This window comes from Micromys minutus, assembly GCF_963924665.1.
Source record: "Micromys minutus genome assembly, chromosome: 1".
Classification (NCBI taxonomy): Eukaryota; Metazoa; Chordata; class Mammalia; order Rodentia; family Muridae; genus Micromys; species Micromys minutus.
In genome coordinates this window covers 190,724,244-190,745,260 of record NC_137969.1, presented here as the reverse complement: position 1 = coordinate 190,745,260, position 21,017 = coordinate 190,724,244, and the positions used below count along the sequence as shown (strand labels likewise).

The following is a 21,017-nucleotide window of genomic DNA, read 5'->3' as shown; positions in this document are numbered from 1 at the left end:
GTAATCCACTATATAAACAAATTCAAAGAAAAATAATCACATAACTATCTCATTAGATGCTGAAAAAACATGTGACAAAATTCAACACCCTTTGAAGGGTAAAAAATTTGGAAACATCAGGAATTCAGAGGCTGGATGGACAAGAGAGCTAGAATAGAATCAATCATACAAGGACAAGTAAACAAACAAACATTTTGGTTATTTTATTTATTTACATTTAAAATATTATCCTCCTTCCATTTTCACCTCTGCAAACCTCCTATTCCACTTCCTCCCACCTGCTTCTATGAGGGTCCTCTACCACGCATCTATCCATTTTTTCCTCACTATCTTCACATTCCCCTACACTGGGACATCAAGCCTACACAAGACCAAGGGCCTCTTCCCTCACTGATGGCAGATAAGGCTATCTTCTGCTCCATATGCAGCTTGGGCCATGGGTTCCTTCATGGTGGTTTAGTCCCTGGGAGCTCTAGGAGGTCTGATTGGTGGGTATAGTTCTTCCTATGGTGATGCAAAACCCTGCAGCTCCTTCAGTCCTTCCTCTAACTCTTCCATTGGAGTCCCTGTGATCAGTCCAATAGTTGGCTGCAAGCATCCACATCTGTATCTGTAAGGCTTTGCAGAGTCTCTCAGGAGACAGCTATATCAGGCTCCTGTCAGCAAGCACTTCTTGGCATCAGCAATAGTGACTGGGTTTGGTGGCTACATATGGAATGAATCCTCAGGTTGTGCACTGTATAGACAGCATTTCCTTCAGTCTCTGCTCCACCCTTTTCCCCTGTATTTTCTTTAGATAGAATCAATTCTGTGTTAAAATATTTGAGAAAAGTGGGTAGCCACATCCTTCAACCAAATGCCATGCCTAACCTCTCCATATGGTCTTTTTAGTTTCTCTTCCCCCATTGTTGAGTATTTCAACTGATTTCATCCTCTTTGTGTCCTGTGAGCCACTTGTTTTTCCGGCATCTTGGACTTCCTGTTGGCTACACTAGTTTTCCATCCCCTGTTGATGCACACCTCTGTTCAATTTCCTGGCTTTCTGTGCTTCTCCCCTGTCTCCTCCTACACCTGATCCTGCTCCCTTTTTTTCTTCTGCTTTTCCTTTCTTCCTCCCAACCTGTACTGCCTGTGATTACTTTGTTTTGCCTTCTATGTATCCACACTTTGGTCTTCCTTCTTTTTGAGCTTTGTAAGTTATAATTTCGTATTCTGAGTCATTATCCTAATATACTCTTATCAGTGAGTACATGCCATTGTTTTCTTTTGTGACTAGGTTACCTCTCTCAGGATGATATTTTCTAGTTCCATCCATTTGCCTGCAAATTTCATGAAGTTATTGTTTTTAATAGCTTTGTACCACATTATCTGTACTCATTCCTCTGATGAGGGACATTTGGGGTGTTTCCAGCTTCTGGTTATTATAAATAAGTCTGCTATGATTATAGTAGAGAATGTGAACCTGTTATATGTTGGAGCATAACAAACTTAAAAGAAAAACATTGATCCGCTCATTTGATGCTGAAAACAAATTTGACAAAATTCAATATCCCTCATACCTACATAGTAAAAGCAATATATAGTAAACAAGTAGCCAACATCAAACTAAATGGAGAGAAACTTAAAGCAGTCCCACTAAAATAAGGAACAAGACAAGCCTGCTCACTCTCTCCCTACTTATTCACTCTAGTACTCAAAGTTCTAGCCAGAGCAATTAGAGAACAGAAGAAGGTCACATGGAAACAATTTGGAAAGGAAGAAATCAAAATATCACTATTTGCAGATGATACAATAGTATACTTAAGTGGCCCCAAAAATTTCACCAGAGCTGATAAACAACTTCAGCAAATTGGATGGATATAAAATTAACTCAAACAAATCAGTAACCTTCCTCTACTCAAAGACTAAACAGGCTGAAAAATAAATTAGGGAAATGACACCCTTCACAATAGTCACAAATAATAAATAATACCTTGATGTAACCCTAAACAAGCAAGTGAAACATCTCCTATCCTCATAGATTATCAGGATTAACCAACAAACAAACTTAATGAAATGATTTATACTGTTATTATGCTATATGAGCAGATAAAAGCCTAACATAATTCTTGTCATCAAGGCTTCATTCAACAGCTAATGAAAGCAGATGCAAATCTAAACATTGGCAGAGCTTATAGAATCCTGTGGTAGAGGAAGAAGAAAGAGCCACAGGGGTTAAGGACCTCATTAGAAAACACACTGAATCAAGTAACCTAGGCTTACAGGGGCTGAAAGAGTCTGAAATAATGATCAGAGAACCTACAGTTGTGTTGCTTGTTCTTCTTTTGGGACTCTTAACAATAGGAATAGGGGTTATCTCTGACTCCATTGTCTGCCTTTGAGACCCATTTTGTCATCCTAGGTTGCTTCATCCAGCCTTCATATAGGTGGGTGTGCCTACTTGTATTAGAACTTGATATGCCATGTGTGGTTATATCCCTGGTAAGCCTGAATCTTTATGAGGGGAAAACTTTTCTGAAGGGAAAGAAGGAGGAGTGTATCAGGTTATTGGTGGTGCAGAGAACTGAAAAGTAAAGAGACAAAATTTCAATCAGGTTGTACTTAATATATATGAGAGAAGAATACAGTTTAAAAGCTAACAGTTATAAAAAAGTGATACTGGTGATTACTCTCAATAATTGGTAGAATTCTGTATAAATAACCCAGCTCCAAAGTTAAAGAGTTTAAATTTTTCCTCTTTTTTATTGGATATTTAAGTATTTACATTTTAAATGTTGTTTCCTTTCCTGGTTCTTCATCTCCAATACCCTCTCCCCCTGCTTCTATAAGGATGTTCCCCCTCCCACCTAATCCTTCCAACCTCAACACCCTGGTATTCACCTACACTGAGGTATCAGCTCTTCCTAGGACCAAGGCTACTCCACCTATAGATGACAGACAATGCTATCTTCTACTACATATGCAACTGGAGCCATGGGTCCCTCCATGTGTACTCTTTGGTTGGTGGTTTAGTCCCTGGGAGCTCTGTAAAGGTCTGGTTGGTTGATATTGTTGTTTTTCCTAGTGGATGCCTCAGTCCTTCTTAGAAGGGGGAAAAATACTCACAGGAGGTAGAATGTTGGAGGGACTTGGAAGGAAGAGAATAGGGGGAGGAAAAGGGGGTAGGGTCAGGTATGAAGAGACAGGGATGATATACAAAGATCTGGAATTTGAACACAGAAGTGTAGTAATGGGGGTTGGAGGACTGGGAATAGCCACCAGCAAGTTCCAGGTACCAGGAAAGAAAAAGCTTACCAGGACCCAACAGGGATGAGATTAGTTGAAATGCCCAACAAAGAGGAGGGAAAACCTGAAAAGACCATATTCCGAGGTTAGGCAAGGCCCTTAGTTGGAGGATGGGCCCACCCACCTTTCTCAAAAATTTAACCTAGAGTTTTATTCTTATTTGGAACTCACTCTTAGACAATCACAAGATTTATTGATATCACCAGTACGACAAGTCAAAAAATTGTGCTGTATAGAAAAGAAATTAGGTCTTACGTTGCTCAAATCTACTGCCAAATCTGACCTTATATCACATGACATGTATCATAATACCTGGAAAACACCTAAGTTATCACATCCTATCATCTTGAATAAATTTTTAAAAAATATCAGGCCCACATATCCTGAGAGGTGGGTAGATGGGTGGGTATATTCATAAGTTATTATATGCTCAGTTCTCAACATGTATTTTTGAAAGAATATCAGTATTTCAATATTGTTAATATATTTTATACACCAAATATTTAAGGTTATTCTAATTAAATTATTTAACTCGAGATAAATTTAGCTTTAAAATAAGCCAAAAATATTCACAAACTACATTTATAAACTATATTTTATGGCAAAATTTTATGTAATTTTACTTATGAATAATTCTATAATTCTTTAAAATATATTCATAATTTATACAATATTATCTTACTTTTTTAATAAATTTCAAGATTATGTATATGATATAATATATTTATTATTTATATTTGTACTATATTATATCATTTAAATATATTAATATATCCAAAGTATAATATAGCTGAGTTACTGGTATGTTTTTAAAAATTTTATTAGAAATGCACTATATTTACATTTCAAATGCTATACCCTTCCCCCATGCTCCCCTCTCTCCTCCCCCTCAACTTGATTCCATGAATGTGCTCATTTTCCTAATCACTCTCTCCACCTCAGTGTCTTGACTGATGATGAAGTTGTTCTTCCCATGAGGGTGCAAATCTTTCAGCTATTTCAGAATTCTCTGACTTTTTCATTGGCGTCCCAATATTCAGTCTGATGATGTCTGCAAGCATCCTCAACTGTATCTGTATGACCCTGGGAAAGCCTCTTAGGAGACATCCATGTCTGGGTCCTGCTTGGGTTTGGTGGCTGCATGTGCGGTGGTTCTCCAGGTGAGGTGGTCTCTGTAGATTTTTTTCTACAAACCCTACTCCTTTATTTGAATTTGTATTATCTCCCCTGTTTTGTTCTCCCTTCTAAGAAGGACTGAACCATTCACATTCTTGTCTTCCTACATTTTGAGCTTCATAAAAGTTTTTTGGATGGTTTCTTGGGTATTCAGAGCTCTTTCTTTTTTCGGAGTGCGGAGCGCTAGTATCTGCTTATAAATGAGTACATAAGTTTTCTTTTTTGACTGGGTTACTTCGCTCAGAATGATTGAACTCATTTTTCATAGCTGAGTAGTCATCCATTGTGTATACGTACCATATTTTCTGAATCCATTCCTCTGTTGAGGGACATCTGGATTCTTTCCAATTTCTGGCTATAATAAATAAGGCTGCTATGAAAATTGTTGAGCACTTGTCCCTGTTAGATATTGCAGCTACTTTTGGGTATATGTCCAGGAGTAGTAAATCTGGGTGCTCAGGTAGCACTATGTCCAATTTTCTGAGGAATCACCAGACTGATTTTTAGAGTGGACGCACCAGTTTAAAATCCAGCCAACCGTGGAGGAGTGTTTCTCTTTCTCCACATTCTCACTAGCATCTGGTGTCACCTGAGGTTTTTATTTTTATTTTTATTTTTTTTTTTTTTTTTTTTCTCTTAGCTCTTCTGACCAAGTGTGAGGTGGAATCTTTGGGTTGTTTTGATTTGCATTTCCCTGAAGACTAGAGATGTTGATTGTTTCTTTAGGTGATTCTCAGCCATTTGATATTCCCCACACTGAGAAGTCTCTGTGTAGCTCTGTACCTCATTTTTTTAAAAATAGGATTCTTTGATTCTCTAGGGTATAGCTTTTTGAGTTCCTTGTATATATTGGATACTATCCCTCTTTCAGACAAAGAATTGGTAAAGATCTTTTTCCCACCTGGTGGTTGTTGTTTCGTTCTTTTGACAGTGTCCTTAGCCTTAAAGAATATTCACAATTTCAAGAGGTCCCATTTGTCGATTTTTGATCTTAGAGAATAAGCCATTGATGTTCTGTTCAGAAAAATTTCCCTGATGTCTGTGTGTTCTAAACTCTTCCACACTTTCTGTTCTATTAGTTTTGGTGTACCTGGTTTTATGTTGAGGTCTTTGATCCACTTGGACTTGAGCTTTGTAAAAGGAGATAAGAATGGATTGATTTCCATTCTTCTGTATGCTGACTGCCAGTTGAACTAGCACCATTTGTTGCAGATGCTTTACTTTTTCCTTTGATTGCTTTAGATACTTTGGGAAAGATCAGGTGACCATAGGTGGGTGGGTTTATTTCTGGGTCTTCGATTCTATTCCATTGGTCTACCTGCCTTTCTTTGTATCAATACCAGGCAGGTTTCATCACAATTGGTCTGTAATACAGCTTGAGGTCAGGGATGGTGATTCCCCCAGAAGTATTTTTATTGTTGAGAATGGTTTTTTTTGTCCTGTGTTTTTTATTATTCCAAATGATTTTGCCAATTTCTCTTTCTAACTCTATGAAGAATTGAGTTGGAATTTTTATAGGGATTGCATTGAATTTGTAGATTGCCTTAGGCAAGATGGCCATATTTACAATGTTGATCCTTCCAATCCATGAGCATGAGAGGTCTCTCCATCTTCTGAGGTCTTTTTCAATTTCTTTCTTCGGAGGCTTGAACCCTTCACTTTCTTGGTTTAGGTCACACCAAAGAATTTTATGTTCTTTGTGTCTATTGTGAATAGTATCGATTCTCTAATTTCTTTCTCAGCTTGTTTACCCTTTGAGTAAAAAGCTACTAATTTGTTTGAATTAATTTTATATCTAGCTACTTTTCTGAAGGTGTTTATCTGCTGTAAAAGTTACCTAGTGAAAGTTTTAGGGTCACTTAAGTATACTATCATATCTTCTTTGAAAACTGATATTTTGACTTCTTCCTTTCCAATTTGTATCCCTTTGACCACTTTTTGTTGTCTTATTGCATTAGCTAGTACTTCTAGTACTATATTGAGTAGGTAGGGAGAGAGTGGTCAACCTTTTCTACTCCCTGATTTTAGTGGTATTGCTTCAAGTTTCTCACCATTTACATTGATGCTGGCTACTGGTTTGCTGTATATTGCTTTTACTAAGTTTAAGTATGTGTCTTGAATGCCTGACATTTCCAAGACTTTTAACATGAAGGGGTATTGAATTTTGTCAAATGCTTTCTCAAAATCTAGAGAGATAATTATGTGATTATTTTTCTTTGAGTTTGTTTATGTAGTAGATGAAATCAATAGATTTCCATATATTAAACCAATCTTGCATCCCAGGGATGAAGTCCACCTGATCATGGTGAATGATTGCTTGGATGTGTTCTAGGATTCGGGTTGCAAGAATTTTGTTTAGTATTTTTGCATCAGTGTTCAAGAGGGAAATGGGTCTAAAGTTTTTTTTTTTTCATTGTAGGATCTGTGTGTGGTTTAGGAATGAGTGTAACAGTAGTTTCAAACAATGAGTTGGATAGTATTCTCTCTGTTTCTATATAATGGAATAGTTTGGAAAGTATTAGTATTAGGTCTTCTATTAACATCTGATAGAATTCTGTACTAAACCCATAATGTCCTGGGGTTTTTTTGGTTGAGAGCTTTTTGAAGAGTGCTTATATTTCCTTAAGGGTTATGGGGCTGTTCAAATGATTTATCTGATCCTGAGTAAACTTTGGCATCTGGTATCTGTCTTAAAAATGTCCATTTCCTCTAGATATTCTAGTTTTATTGAGTATAGTTGTTTGTAGTAGGATCTGATGATTTCTAGAATTTTCTCAGTTTTTGTTATTATGTCTCTTCTTTCATTTCTGATTTTGTCAATTTGGATACTTTCTCTGCATCCTCAGGTTAGTCTGGCTAAGGGTTTATCAATCTTATTAATATTCTTAAAGAATCAGCTGTTGCTTTTGTAGATTCTTTGTATAGTTATTTTTTTTTCTCTATTTGGTTGATTTCAGCTCTGAGTCTGATTATTTCCTGCTGTCTACTCCTCTTGAGTGTATCTGCTTCTTTTTGTTCTGGAGCTTTCAGTCATGCTGTCAATTTGTTAGTGTATGTTCTCTCCAGTTTCTTTTAGGAGGCGCTAAGCGCTAAGAGTTTTCCTCCTAACACTGCTTTCATTGTATCTCATACATTTTTCATTCATTTTTGTTAAATTCTAAGATTTTTTTAATTTCTTTTTTTATTTCTTTCTTGACCAAGCTATCATTGAGTAGAGCATTGTTTAGCTTCCATGTATATTTTGGCTTCTTGTTGTTGTTGTTGTTGTTGTTGTTGTTGTTAATAAAGACCAACCTTAGTGGATGGTGGTTTTATAGAATGCATGGAATTATTTTGATCTTCTTATATCTTTTGAGGCCTGTTCTGTTACCAACCATATGGTCAGTTTTGTAGAAAGTGCAATGACTTGTTGAAGAAAAGATATATTCTTTTGTTTTAGAATGAAATATTCTATAGATGTCCACTAAATCCATTTGGTTCTTAACTTCTTTCTGTTAGTTTCACTGGGTCTCTCTTTAGTTTCTGCATTCATGATTTGTCCATAGATGAGAGTGGGGTTTTGAAGTCTCCCACTATTATTGTGTGGGGTATAATATATACTCTGAGCTTTAGTAGAGTTTCATTTATGAATGTTGGTGCTCTTGTCTTTGGAGCATAGATGTTCAGGATTGAGAGTTCCCCTTGATAGATTCTTCCTTTGATGAGTAAAAAGTGTCCTTCCTTGTCATTTTTGATAATTTCCAGTTCAAAATCAGTTTTATTCGATATCAGGATAGCTACTCCAACTTGTTCTTTTGAGACCATTTTCTTGGAATGTTTTGTTCCCAACCTTTTACTCTGAGGTAGTGCCTGTCTTTGTTGCTTAGAAGAGTTTGCTGTAAGCATCAAATTGTTGGATCTTATTTGCATATCCAGTTTGATAGTCTATGTTCTTTTATTGCAAAATTAATTACATTGATGTTAGGGGTTTTAAAAAATAGTGATTGGTGTTTTCTGTTATTTTTGTTGTTACAGGTAGAGATAGTTTTGTTTGTGTGCTTTTCTTTTTTGGTGTTTGTTGCAAGAGGATTAGTTTCTTGATTTTCTTAAATGAAGTTTCCCTCTTTGTGGTGTTGTCTTTCATCTATTACCCTTTGTAGACCTAGGTTTGTGGACAGATACTGTATGTCCTGGAACATCTTGGTTTCTCCATCTATGGTAATTGAAAGTTTTGCTGGGTATAGTAACTTGGTCTGGAACTTGTTTTCCCTTGGGGTCTGTGTGATGTCTGTTGGAATATACAAGCCAACCCCTTCATCAGTTTAAGGTTAGCTACTCTGCCCTCTTGCTGTGCCTCAACAAGGAGAGAGATACACACCCTCCTTTTGCTATGGTAATTGGCCCAGTCACAAGCCTACTTCCATACCTGGCCTTCCTGTCTCCAGCTGCCTCAGCTTACAAACTTCACCCTAGAGGGTGACTTATACAAAGCAGCTAGGAAATTTGCATACCTTCCTGTAATTACCTGAGTGTATAATATTGGGACTGCAGTCTGTGGGAGTGACTGCAGGCTATCCTGAGAGATGGCAGTTCAAGAGTAAACATTCTGGTAACATGAATAGTGGACTTGTGCCTTTCTTTCAAAGACTTAGGCCTTTACCCAGTTCAGAGTAGCTGTTCTTGGTGCAGGCACCACAAATGGAGGCCCACATTGCCTTCCCCAATGTCAGTCAGTCCAGGATCTTCTACCTTTCATAGTCTCTGTTGAAAATTCTGGTGTATTTCTGATCGGTCTGCCTTTAGATGTTACCTGTCCTTTTTTTCTTACTGCTTTTCTTTGTTTTGAGCATTTGTTGTTTTGACTATTATGTGTCAGTAAGAATTTCTTATCTGGTCCAGTCTATTTGGGGTTCTGTAGGCTTCTTGTATGTTCATGGTCATCTCTTTTTTATGTCAGGGAAGTTTTCATCTATAATTTTGTTGAAGATATGTACTGTGATTTCAGTTGATATTTTTCACCATTTTCAACACTTATTAGCCTTAGGGTTGGTCTTCTCATTGTATCCTGGATTTGTTGGATATTTTGGCTTAGAATCTTTTTGATTTTTTGAATTTTCTCTTACTTTTGTGGCAATGATTTCTCTGTTTTCTTTATTCCTGAGATTCTCTCCACCATCTTTTATATTCTGTAGGTGATGCTAGCATCTACTCAAGGTGTCTTTTTTAGGTTTTCCAATGTCAGGGTTGTCTCCTTTATATTTTTATTGAACAACTGTATTTTAAAAAACAAAGATAAATGTACCGGTTTTAAGAATTTTTTGCATAAAAGTATACGAATACATTTTTATTGTATTTTTTTAATTTAAGTACTTGAATTTTTTTAAGGATTTGATAGTATGCATTAAAATCTTAGTAGGTACAATGACCATAAAGTACATGTAAAACAAAGTGTAACCTAAAAATAGTCAAAGTTTTCTGGGTTTTTAAAGACAAAGCATAGTGATTGTTATTTTTATTTTTTTGGCCTTTGTTTTTCTTGAACTTCATATTGAAGTTGCTTCTGGGGTGTTCCGGGCTTTCTGGGGTTAGTATCCAATTATCACTGACTGCGTATTATGTCTGTTCTTTTCTGACTGGCTTACCTTACTCAGGATGATATTCTCTAGATGCATCCATTTTCTTAAGAATTTAGTTAAAAAAAAGAATTTAGTTAAGTCATTGTTTCTGATAGCTGAGTAGTAATCCATTGTGTAAATATACCACAAATTATGTATCCATTCATCTACTGAAGGACATCTGGGTTCTTTCCAGATACTGACTATTTAGAAATAGTGCTGCTATGAACATGCAGTACATGTGTCATTGCTGTATGTTGGATCTTCTCTGGGGTATATACCCAGAAGTAGAATAACTGGGTCTTCAGGTAGTACTATGTTCAATTTTCTGAGGAATTGCCAGACTGATTTCCAGAGTGGTTGTACCAGTTTACAACCCCACCAACAGGGTAGAAGTATTTCTCTTTCTCCACATCCTTGCCATCATCTGCTGTCATCTGAATTTTTAATATCAGCCTTTCAAGTTGGTGTGAGGTGGAATCTCAGGGTTTTTTTCATTTGCATTTCCATGATGGCTAATGATGTCAAGCACTTCCTTAGATGCTTCTCTGCCATCCAATATTCCTCAATTGAGAACTTTTTGTTTAGCTCTGTACCCCATTTTTTAATAGGGTTGTTTGATTCTCTGGTTTCTAACTTTTTGAGTTCTTTGTATTCCTTGGGTTTTAGGCATCTATAAGATGTAGGTTGGTAAAGATCTATTCCCAATCTGTTGGCTGCTGTTTTTTTTTTTTTTTTTTTTTTTTTTTTTTTTTTTTTTTTTTTTCTTGACAGTGTCCTTAGCCTTACAGAAACTTTGCAATCTCATTAAGTCCCATTTGTCAACATTTGCCCTTAGAGCACAAGCCATTGGTTTTCTGTTCAGGAAATTTTCTCCTGTGCCTATGTGTTCTAAGGTTTTCCCTACTTTCTCATGTAATACTTCCAGTGTACCTGGTTTAATGTGAAGACCTTTAATCCACTTGCACTTGATCTTTGTACAAGGAGATTAGAAAGGGTCTATTTTCATTCTTCTTTATGCTGAGTTCCAGTGGGTCCAACACAATTTATTGAAGAGGCTTTCCTTTTTCCATTGAATATTTTTAAGTCCTTTGTTAAAAATCAAGTGATCATATATGTGAGGGCTCATTTCTGGATTTCTATTCTGTTCCATTGATCCTTCTGCCTATCTTTGTACCAGTACCAAGCAATTTTTAGCCCAATTGCTTTTTAATATAGCTTGAGGTCAGGGAAGGTGATTCCCAGAGATGTTTTCATGTTGTTGAAGATGGATTTGTCTATTCTAGGTCTTTCATTGTTACAGATGGAATTGCACTTTGCTCTTTCCTACTCAATGAAGAATTTGTTTGGAATTTTGATGGGGATTTCATTGAACCTGTAGATTGCTTTTGGTAAGATGTCCATTTTTGCAATGTTGATCTGTCCAATCCATGAGCATGGGAGATCTTTCCATTTTCTCAGATATTCCTTAATTTCGTTCTTTAGAAATTTGAATTTCTTGTTGTACAGGTCCTTGTCTTATCCTTCACTTGCTTAGTTAGTGTCACACCAAGTTATTTCATATTGCTTGTGAATATTGTGAAGGGTATCTTTTCTCTAATTTCTTTCTCCATATATTTGTCTTTTGATTAGAGGAAGGCTACTGATTTGTTTGTGTTAATTTTATATCCAGCCACTTTGCTGTACTAGTTTATCAACTGTAGAAGTTTTCTGGTTTAATTTTTGGGGTCAATTACGTACGCTATCGTTTCATCTGAAAACAGTGATATTTTTACTTCTTTCTTTCAAATTTGTATCCTTTTGATTTTCTTTTGCTGTCTAATTGGTGCAGCCAGGACTTTCAGTACTATGTTGAATAGGTAGAGGGAGAGTAGGCAGCCTTGTCAGGTCCCTGATTTTAGTGGGATTGCTTCTAGTTTATTACCATTAAGTTTGATGTTGGCTAATTTCACTGAGTTTTTGGTCAGTTTCTGTTTCTATGATCTGTCTATTGATCAGAGTAGGGTGTTGAGGTCTCCCACTATTATTGTGTGGGGTGCAATGTATTTTTTGAGCTTTAGTGGGGTTTCTTTTATGAATATGGGTGCTCTTTTATTTGGAGCATATATTTTAAGGATTGAGAGTTTCTTCTGACAAATTTTACCTGTAATGAGTAAAAAGTGTCCTTTCTTATCTTCTTTGATAACTTTTGGTTGAAAATCTACTTTATTTGATTTTAGAATGGACACTACAGCTTGCTTCTTGGGGCTGTTTGCTTGGAAGGTTTTTTCCCAACCTTTTACTCTGAGATAGTATCTGTCTTTGTCTCTGAGATGAGTTTCTTGTATGAAACAAAATGGTGGATTCTGTTTATTTATCCAGTCTGATAACCTATATCTTTTTATTGGGGAATTGAGTCCATTTATGTTAACAGATATTAAAAAATATTGGTTGTTGTTTCCTGCATTTTGCTTTTAGAGGTAGAATTGTGCCTGCATGTCTTTCTTCTTTAGGTTTTCTTGCTTAGGTATTTTTGTTTTTACTAGGATGAAGTTTCCCTCCTTGTATTATGGTTTCCACCTATAATTCGTTGTATTGCTAGGAGAAAGCATACATTCTACAAAATCACCAAACAAAAGTAATAACCTCCAATATTTGCAACATCACATAATCTCTCTCATTATTTTCTAAAATAATTTCTAGAGAATCATTATGATATTAGTAAAAGCCACTGATCTAAACCAACATTTTTTTAATCTTTGACTTTGTCATATGACATCATCACTAAAAGTGTTAAGCTGAAAGACCCCAGCAGTGGAGATACCCTCTCTCAAGTCTCATGGTAACATGAACCCCCAAGAACTCACGAGACACTGCCCTTGCTGCAATTACACGAGGTTTTTAATGAACCAGTGCACTGCGTTGAGACTCATATCCCACTCAGAGTCAGAGTAGTCTGACCCCGAGTGACTCGGAGAGGGGGGTTTTAAATGAAAAAACCACAACCAAGGGGAGAGGGAGTACATCATTGGAGAATACCAAAAATACCAGTGAAGAATTGTAAGGGAAATACCTGGTTTCTCAAGATTGCCTATCTGGTGAAAATTACCAGCAAAGTATCTGGAGGGTAACATCCGGTTTCTCAAGTTTGTTTAGGATGTGTTATTTAACTTTTATGTTTTTATAGTCAGTCAGTTTCTGAAACAGAGTAATTCTGACCTTGGGGCCATAAATTCTTTTATGGTCAGCCAGTTCCTGGAATAGAAGGATAGTATTGCAAAACTGGCTAGCCTACATTTTTGGATCTACTCTACCTGCTAGGGGTCTTCTATTTTACCTTTTAGGGGTCAGGCTTTATCCTGGTTTTTCAAAGCCATACTCAGAGCCATGTGGAGTGCATGCTGCCTACAGAATGTTCAGGCCAAGTTTAAAACACCTGAGTTACCAGTCCATGTGATTCTAATCCAATAAATCACTGTAGTAGGCCATATGTTTTAATAAACTTACAACAAAAGTAATCAATAACTTAAAAATGACCTTACACAGTTTTATAGTTCATCACAAAAAAACTGGCTAAAGAATAAATTAAACACATGTCCTTTTATTACGTCTTTTAAAAGCAAAAGACCTAAAGTAAACTGCTAATTAAAGTTTCAGTGGGGTCATTTTTTTTGTACCTTCATGTCACTATGTAAGACATTTAGTGACCTGTTTATTACCTGATGATTTCATTATTATCTACTGGTTTGAAATACTCAGTTGCCTTTCTTGGCATTTGTAAGCTTAATTAAAATTTTATGACAAAACATGTCTGCCTACTGAAGGAGACTCTGTCTTTTAACCAACCTGATCTTTACAGTGGAGAGCAATGATAGTTTTTTCCCCTAATTTTAGAAAAGAAACGATCAGTCAATAAGTGAGTAGCCATATGTATCTGCTCCATAGATAAATGTTGGTTTTCTACATGTAGTTTGAAATGAAGAAGTAATCAGTAGCCATATAAACACAATTTTAATTTTAGTTATAAGGATATGAAGTCAATTTTAATCCTTTGAGGTGAAATTATATTCTAAAATGTTATCTTCTATCAAATTCTAGATGAAGAAAAATATAACTCATCTAAAGTTAAAACTATCTGAAATTACTGACTCTATGATTTTAGTGTCTTTTACATTGTTGCCTAGACTATGTAATCTACATATAACCTACATATTCTCTCTATAAATATATTCATATACTATAGTATTTAAAGTTATAAAAAGGCTGGAGAGATGACTCAGTGGTTAAGAGCACTGGCTGCTCTTCCAGAGGTACTGAGTTTAAATCCCAGTGACCACATGGTAGCTAACAACCATCTGTAATGAGGTCTGATGCCCTCTTCTGGTGTGTACAAATACATACTCACATACATAAAATGGATATATTTATAAAACACATATAGGAATAATCTTTAGCTTGATAACTTTATTTCATAGCACTAGTCTGCCTGACAGTGAAAGCACCTTTGCAAAATTATTTTTAGTTGTTTCCATATTTTTGATGTCTAATAGTTTGCAACAATAAGAAACAAAAACAGAAACAAAAATAAAACCAAGCTGGGCACACTGCTACAATTTTCTGGATCTATTTTCCTGCTCTATATGTCAGTCCTTCTACAGGTCAGAATTCACTCTTCTCATTGTACAGAAGTGTCAACAGTGATGAGATTTGCCTGTCCTCAATAGTGCTACTGAGACATGAGGGAGGACCTAAATCCCTGGGGTCAGACAGTTTGTACACTGTTAAAACACAATTGGAAATATCACAAACATTAATAATTACTTCTTTATGGTTTTAGAAGAAACACTTCTGGATTTTAATCATTTTTGAAGTTATTTTTTATTTTGTTTATTTGCATTCCAAGCTGTTGTTCCCCTTACCAGTCCCCTCTCTCACAGTTCCTTATCCCATCCCTCCTACCCCTTGCCTCTGAGAGGTTGTTCCCCCCATCCTGCAAACCTCCTCCTTCCCTTTGGCCTCAAGTCTCTGTATGATTAAGCAATCTTCTCCCATTGAGGCCTAATGTTCTTTCAGTTTAAATTAGCCAAGATGACAGAAGATAAGCAATTTCTCTTCTTCTGTTGATAACTATGGGTTTCTCTCATGGCTGTGGTTGCCATGAGATAAATGACTGTCAGTTAGATAGCCAAGGTATACTTATGTCTGTACTGGCCATTTTAAACACTCCTCAGATGCCTTGAGAAAAATGCACAATATTAATCACTCATTGCCTTAGCTCCTGAGAGCAGTTTCAACCACATCTAAAATGCTTTAAGGTCTACCCCATTGTTCTCCATCTTTTGGGAATAGCAATATTTGATAAACTAGCATCATTTCTTGCATGATCTATGAAATGGTTCATTTGTATTATTTTGTCCCTCCCTTAATATGATACCTCTGCTTAAAATTGTTTATCTTATAATTCACCTTGAGTAAAAAAAAAAAGTCCTTCACATAAACTGTAAAGCCATATATTACGTATCTTATCTGCTTTTCTCACCTGACTTCATTACAAGATTTTTCTCTGCAGCCTTTTTTTTCTGAAGCACTGTCTTTTCAGTTCCTTTAGGGAAAGTCTAAAACTTTGAATATATTGTTTCTTCTGCCTGGCATTCTCTTGCTTATCTAGGGAAATAGTGTAACAAGAAAAAAAGAACAAAGAATACTTGAGATTCTATCAGTTTCTGTTCCCAGAACACTGCTTACTATCTGTATTACTCTAAACTCTCAGAACCAATTTCAATATCTATAAAGTGGGAAAGATAACAGACTCTATATCAGATAATCATTCTAAAAGCGAACACCTGGTATATCCGCAGAAAATCTTCAATATTACCAAATTCTTTTATCCAAGCCTCACCTAACTAACTCCTTCTATCCTCAGACAAACTTAATGTGCAGATTCCTGGTGAAAAAACTCCTTAGTGGACCAAACTTCACCAAGGGAGCTTCTTGAAAAAGCTGTGAGCACAGTCTCTCATAAATTTGTTACACATGTGGTCTTAGATCTATTTCTGCCAGTATCTGAGTCTTAAGCAAAGCATGTTCTATTCTTCAGTTAAAGCCTTCCTTTGTCGACTTTTAAATTGCTAGGCTAACCACACCCTGGCTCATTAATGCTCCACCATCTCACTGCCTAAATCCAGATCACATGCAGCAAGAGGAAAATAGATTTCCTTTCCCCATTATTTTTACTCTGGTAATTCAATCCATCCAAGGCCCATTTTTCTCTCTTCCAGACAGTTCTAAGCATAGGTCAATGTCTGGATAAATATTCAAGACTAAGTTGACAAGGACAGAACAAACCTTAAACCTTCAGCTCAAGCATGCTTCAGCCTCCCGGATAATAGGGCCACAGATGTCATCATCGACCGGCTTCTCCATTAGCCTCTTGTATCTAGTGTTGCTCTTGAAAGATGCAATAACAATTTGATTCATGTAAGAAAATTGGAATCACCTAATTATTATCCCTTTAAAGATATATACTAAAATGGTCTAAAGTTATTTTTTGTCTTTGCTATTTTTAATTTTCATATTTCCAATCTGTATTTTGTGAGGTTTTCCACTTTATTCAGTATGGCAATAAGTTCTTAATTTAGAATCTTCATTATTTCATTGATTTTTGGAAACACGTTTAATATTTATTTAACTATTTCTTTTGCTTTATTCATTTTTGTACTTTATTTTGACTCCCATTACTAAAATGCATATAGTTACCTCTTCCATGGTTTTGAGTTTTGTTTGAAGTATGGATAAGTGTTTGTTTTCTATCCATTTTTCTTTTTTATTTTCTACTTATTTTATCTGAGACTCATCATATCTACTTATTTTATATAATTCTTTAATGTGCTATTTTTAAAAAGATATATTCAACTACATATATTTTATTCCCAGTACTTACCTTTATAAACACTGGATTTTCTGATAGAATGGGGTCTTTGTAATCTCTCATTCTAAGTGAAATCATCTTGTTATTTTAATTTTTTCTCTTCTATATTCTAAAACTGATATAGCTGGCTTTTGGTACTTAATTTTCTAGTCCTTGTCTAGAAATAATTTTAAACAACCAATTTTATTTTCCTAAATTATCTTCATTAAAAGTTAGTAATATATAGTTCTCAACAATCCTGTCACCCCATAGAGTTGGAATCTCCTTCTATTTCCTTCAAGCCTGAGAAGACCCTGCTGGATGCCTTAGCAAATAAAGCACATTGTGCTTGACTTTCATACAGGTATATCCTCTGTGCCTTGCCCTGGAATCTCTCAGAGCTCACCATGACAACATGTGGGGAAGTTCAGACTACGTGTTATGTCAGACAACAGCTCTAACCAAGGCCTAAGCTGGCTGCTAGTATCAGTCATCATGTGTATGAGTGAAGGAGTCTAGACTATGTCAGTTCCCCCCATTACATTGCGTCAAAAACTCAGGCCTTAAGTTTTACCTTGAGATTCCAGATAAACATTGTAGACCACAGACAAAGTGCCCAAGCTCTGCTCTGGGAGACCGGTGCCATAGAAATTTTAAATGAACTAATTTTCAGATAATTTTCCTTTCCTTTTCTTTTTTTCTTTTCTTTTTTTAAAGGAAAGCAATCTTTTTTATTGTATACAGTACAGAATATAACGCAGCTCCACAGGATGTACACATCCCTGTGCAGGGGAAGTAGTTCAAATCAACTGGCAGGCTACAGCCTTTCTGCACTGTAGACGTCCACACTTTGGAAAAGAAGCAAATGCATGAAAGCAGTCCCACACCTTGGTGGGGACAGCTCTCCAGGAGGTACAGTGAGTCCAGTGGGAATGCAACATCGAGCTACTGTCCTAAGTTCCTTGTCGGCATGTGCCGTCACATCGGGGAGGAGCAGCTCAGGCTACAGAAGACTCTTCCCAACCCCCCCACAAAACAGTATAAATTCATTAAAGAAAACTAAACTCCAAACCAGTATAAGTAAAGAGAGGAAAAACAAAACAACCCCCAAAATCTATACAGCATTTACAACAAATAAATCTCTACCCAGCTGGGGTAAAACACGCATCTATGTATAGACTGTGTGTAGATTAGAAAGCTATAAATATGCTTATGAAAGAGTCCTTTCATTAGAGTTCAGTGCTAATTAAGGCCAAAGCCACGGGTTTGACACCTCCGTGGGCTGACTAGCTTTCGAGAGGGAAAACCTTAGCTTCTGATAGCTCTAAAACATACCCTCACATTCCTGTGAACCTCTTTTCACAGATTATGAGAAGGCTGTAGAGTGCCTCGCTTGTGGGACAGCAAAGGATGTCCCACACTCTCGGAGTCACCCCTGTTCCCTGCACGTGAGGAACAGGGTGTGTGGTGTGTTAAGGACAGCAAACTACAGTCAACAAGGAGTCAGGCAGCAAAACACTTGTGTTTGCTGCTGGCTTTTTTTACCACTCCAAACCCAATTTTTATACAGCTTTAGTTTGGTTGTTTACAACAATCCCAATATAATACAGCAATAAGAATAAAAAAATTAAAATGAAAAAGTAGCAGGGAGCCAGAATGATAGCTAGCACTGTTTTACCTGTAGGTGAGTTTCAGATACCAGGGAACAACTGTGTAGGGTTCAAAGTCCAAAATTGACAAAGGAAAGCAAGGCAGATGCTTGGGTTCCCACCAGGTGACTAGTTGTTAAACGGATATGTCACATACGTAGTATGTAGTATGTACATCTGCTTCCCAGAGAACAGAGTTAGTGAGCATGGAGAACTCTCAGCTGTGTCCAGGCTGCCCTGCACACTTCAAAATGCACAAATCAGGTTAGATGTCTCAACAGCTGTCTGCTGCAGAAAGCACTGAGCAGGCTTCAAAGTGGGAAAGGGGAGGCCCCAGCAGGGCTCCCCTCAGGCCGCAGTCTTCTGAAGTATGCACCGCCCCACCTGAGGGACTCAGTACAGGTGCCGAAAACGCTTTGTTGTTATTGTTGGTTTGTTTTTTACTTTTTTGCTTTTTTGTTTGTTTGTTTGCTTTAAATACCAAAGTTGCAAAAATCAGTTTATATAAACTGTTTTTCCCCTAAGACAATCACCAAAAGCAAAAATGAGCCACACACACACACACACACACACACACACACACACACACACACACACACAAATCAAAGCAAAACAAAATGCTGTTATATTAGTCATCTTTCTAAAACAAGCCATCTGCGCTCAGTCGTGTGACTGGGAGGAGTGGGACTTGATTTATTTATGGTGACCTTTGGGCTGGACAGCCCAAGAACAGCAGAGGTCTGAGAACTATGGAGTGAGTAACGGCTCCCCTGGCTGCCCCAGTTCTGGACTAAAGGGGAAAGATTTCAGAATGATCTGTAAGTGCTTTGCAAATTTCAAGATTCAAGGGTCTGAGCCTCCCCAACACAGTTGTATTAACTTTCTTATGGGTGTGAAGTTTCTTTCCAAAGAATTGTATAAGTCAAAGCCTCCTGTGTGAAGGCATTTAGTAGTCCATGATCAACATAGAATGTCGTAACTTGCCCCCTTCTCATAGGTGCTAACCCGAGCATGCTGCTATGCTGCTCTGCACATACTGGCTGTGATGGCAAGAAGGATCCACTTCCATCTCTTCCCGGGAATTACATCAGAATCACCAGCCATGTGGTGGTTTTTCTGTCTCTCCTTGTTCCACTCCCTAACAAAGGTATTTGTCTTCAGGGGTGTCAAATTCAGAGACAGCTTGGGTTCTCCAAATAATACTCAAAGGGCAAGCTTTAAGACCAGCCAAGAAAACAAACAAAACCACTGCCCCCTTTTGCCTGAATGAGGACTGCTAGCTTTAGGGTCTGCCTACTCAGACATTCAGAAACTTAGTAAGCAAAGCCTTCAGCACAGGGGAGGCTGCTGCGGCGCTCCATGTTGAGGAGGTAAGCTGGGTTGTCTTCGAAGTAAGTCAGTGGCAGGTGTCCTCCTCGCTGAGGGGACATTCTGACTCTGCCTTCAGGAGCGGGCGCTGATTGTCCGGGAAGGCCATGGAGAAAAGTACAACGAGGTCACACACAATTTTGTAGATGTACAGTTCCCCAGCCACCTTCTGCATGATGTTCTTTTCATAGTACTAGCTGAGGGAACAGCTCAGCTTGTCATAATTCATGGCTGGCTGATTCTTCTGAATACCCTAATGCTGAGCACCCTTTTCCGGTTCTATGAGCTTAAACTCCATGTCCAGACAATGACGTGGGCGTTGGCTGGGTCATCCAGAGGAACTGCCACAGCTGCAGAGAGCCCTCCCTCTGGTAAGGGAGCCCCTCTCGATACATGGGGGGCTCCTGCTTGACTTTGACGTCCAGACTCTCTGGCATCATGCACGTGTCATCAAAATCACATCCTTCTCATATGTGAATCCTTCACTGTTGCTGGAGAAATATGGAACCTCTCATGTAGGGTGACTGGCAGTTAGGCACTTCTGAGTCAGCACAGTAATCTCGGGGCTCCTGCTTGATTCCCATGGGTGACTGGAACCCATGTGCTGGGGAACCAGGCATCCCAGGGACTCCATGTTCATAGAGTGGGTCATGTATGGTATTAGGAATCCCTGAAGGGGTGGAGGAGCTGTGGGGACAAGGAGGCTCTGACATCTGCCTGTGGTAGCTGGGGCAATCGTCTCCAGGAACTCCTGACTGAGAAGGGAGGGGGCGGCAGGGCTCAGACAGATGTCGCTGAAATCTCAGTTCGAATGGATAATGGCTTTTAGACATCATCTTTGGCATTTGCAGGGGCTGATGTGGTGGCCAGGGGACCACAAATGTTTGTTGCTATGATTCAGGCTCTGGAAGCGAGTGAGCCAGATAATTTTTCTATCAAGAGAAAGCTATAGTGAGTGGTATGTGTCCATAAAATACACATATTTTTGCCTGAGTATTCAGGTTTTTTGTTGATAAGTGCTATATTTTTATAAGAAAGTATTATGTCAGTTGAAGTTCT

At 37.6% G+C, this 21,017-nt stretch overlaps 1 pseudogene across 1 annotated transcript; it reads right to left on the bottom strand.

Moving 5' to 3' along the window:
• Positions 1-19,903: 19,903 nt before the first annotated feature.
• LOC308417063 (ETS translocation variant 5-like) lies at positions 19,904-20,794 on the bottom strand (annotated as a pseudogene). Its single transcript has one exon. The product of its transcript is annotated as an ETS translocation variant 5-like (transcript).
• Between the last annotated feature and the right edge of the window lie 223 nt (positions 20,795-21,017).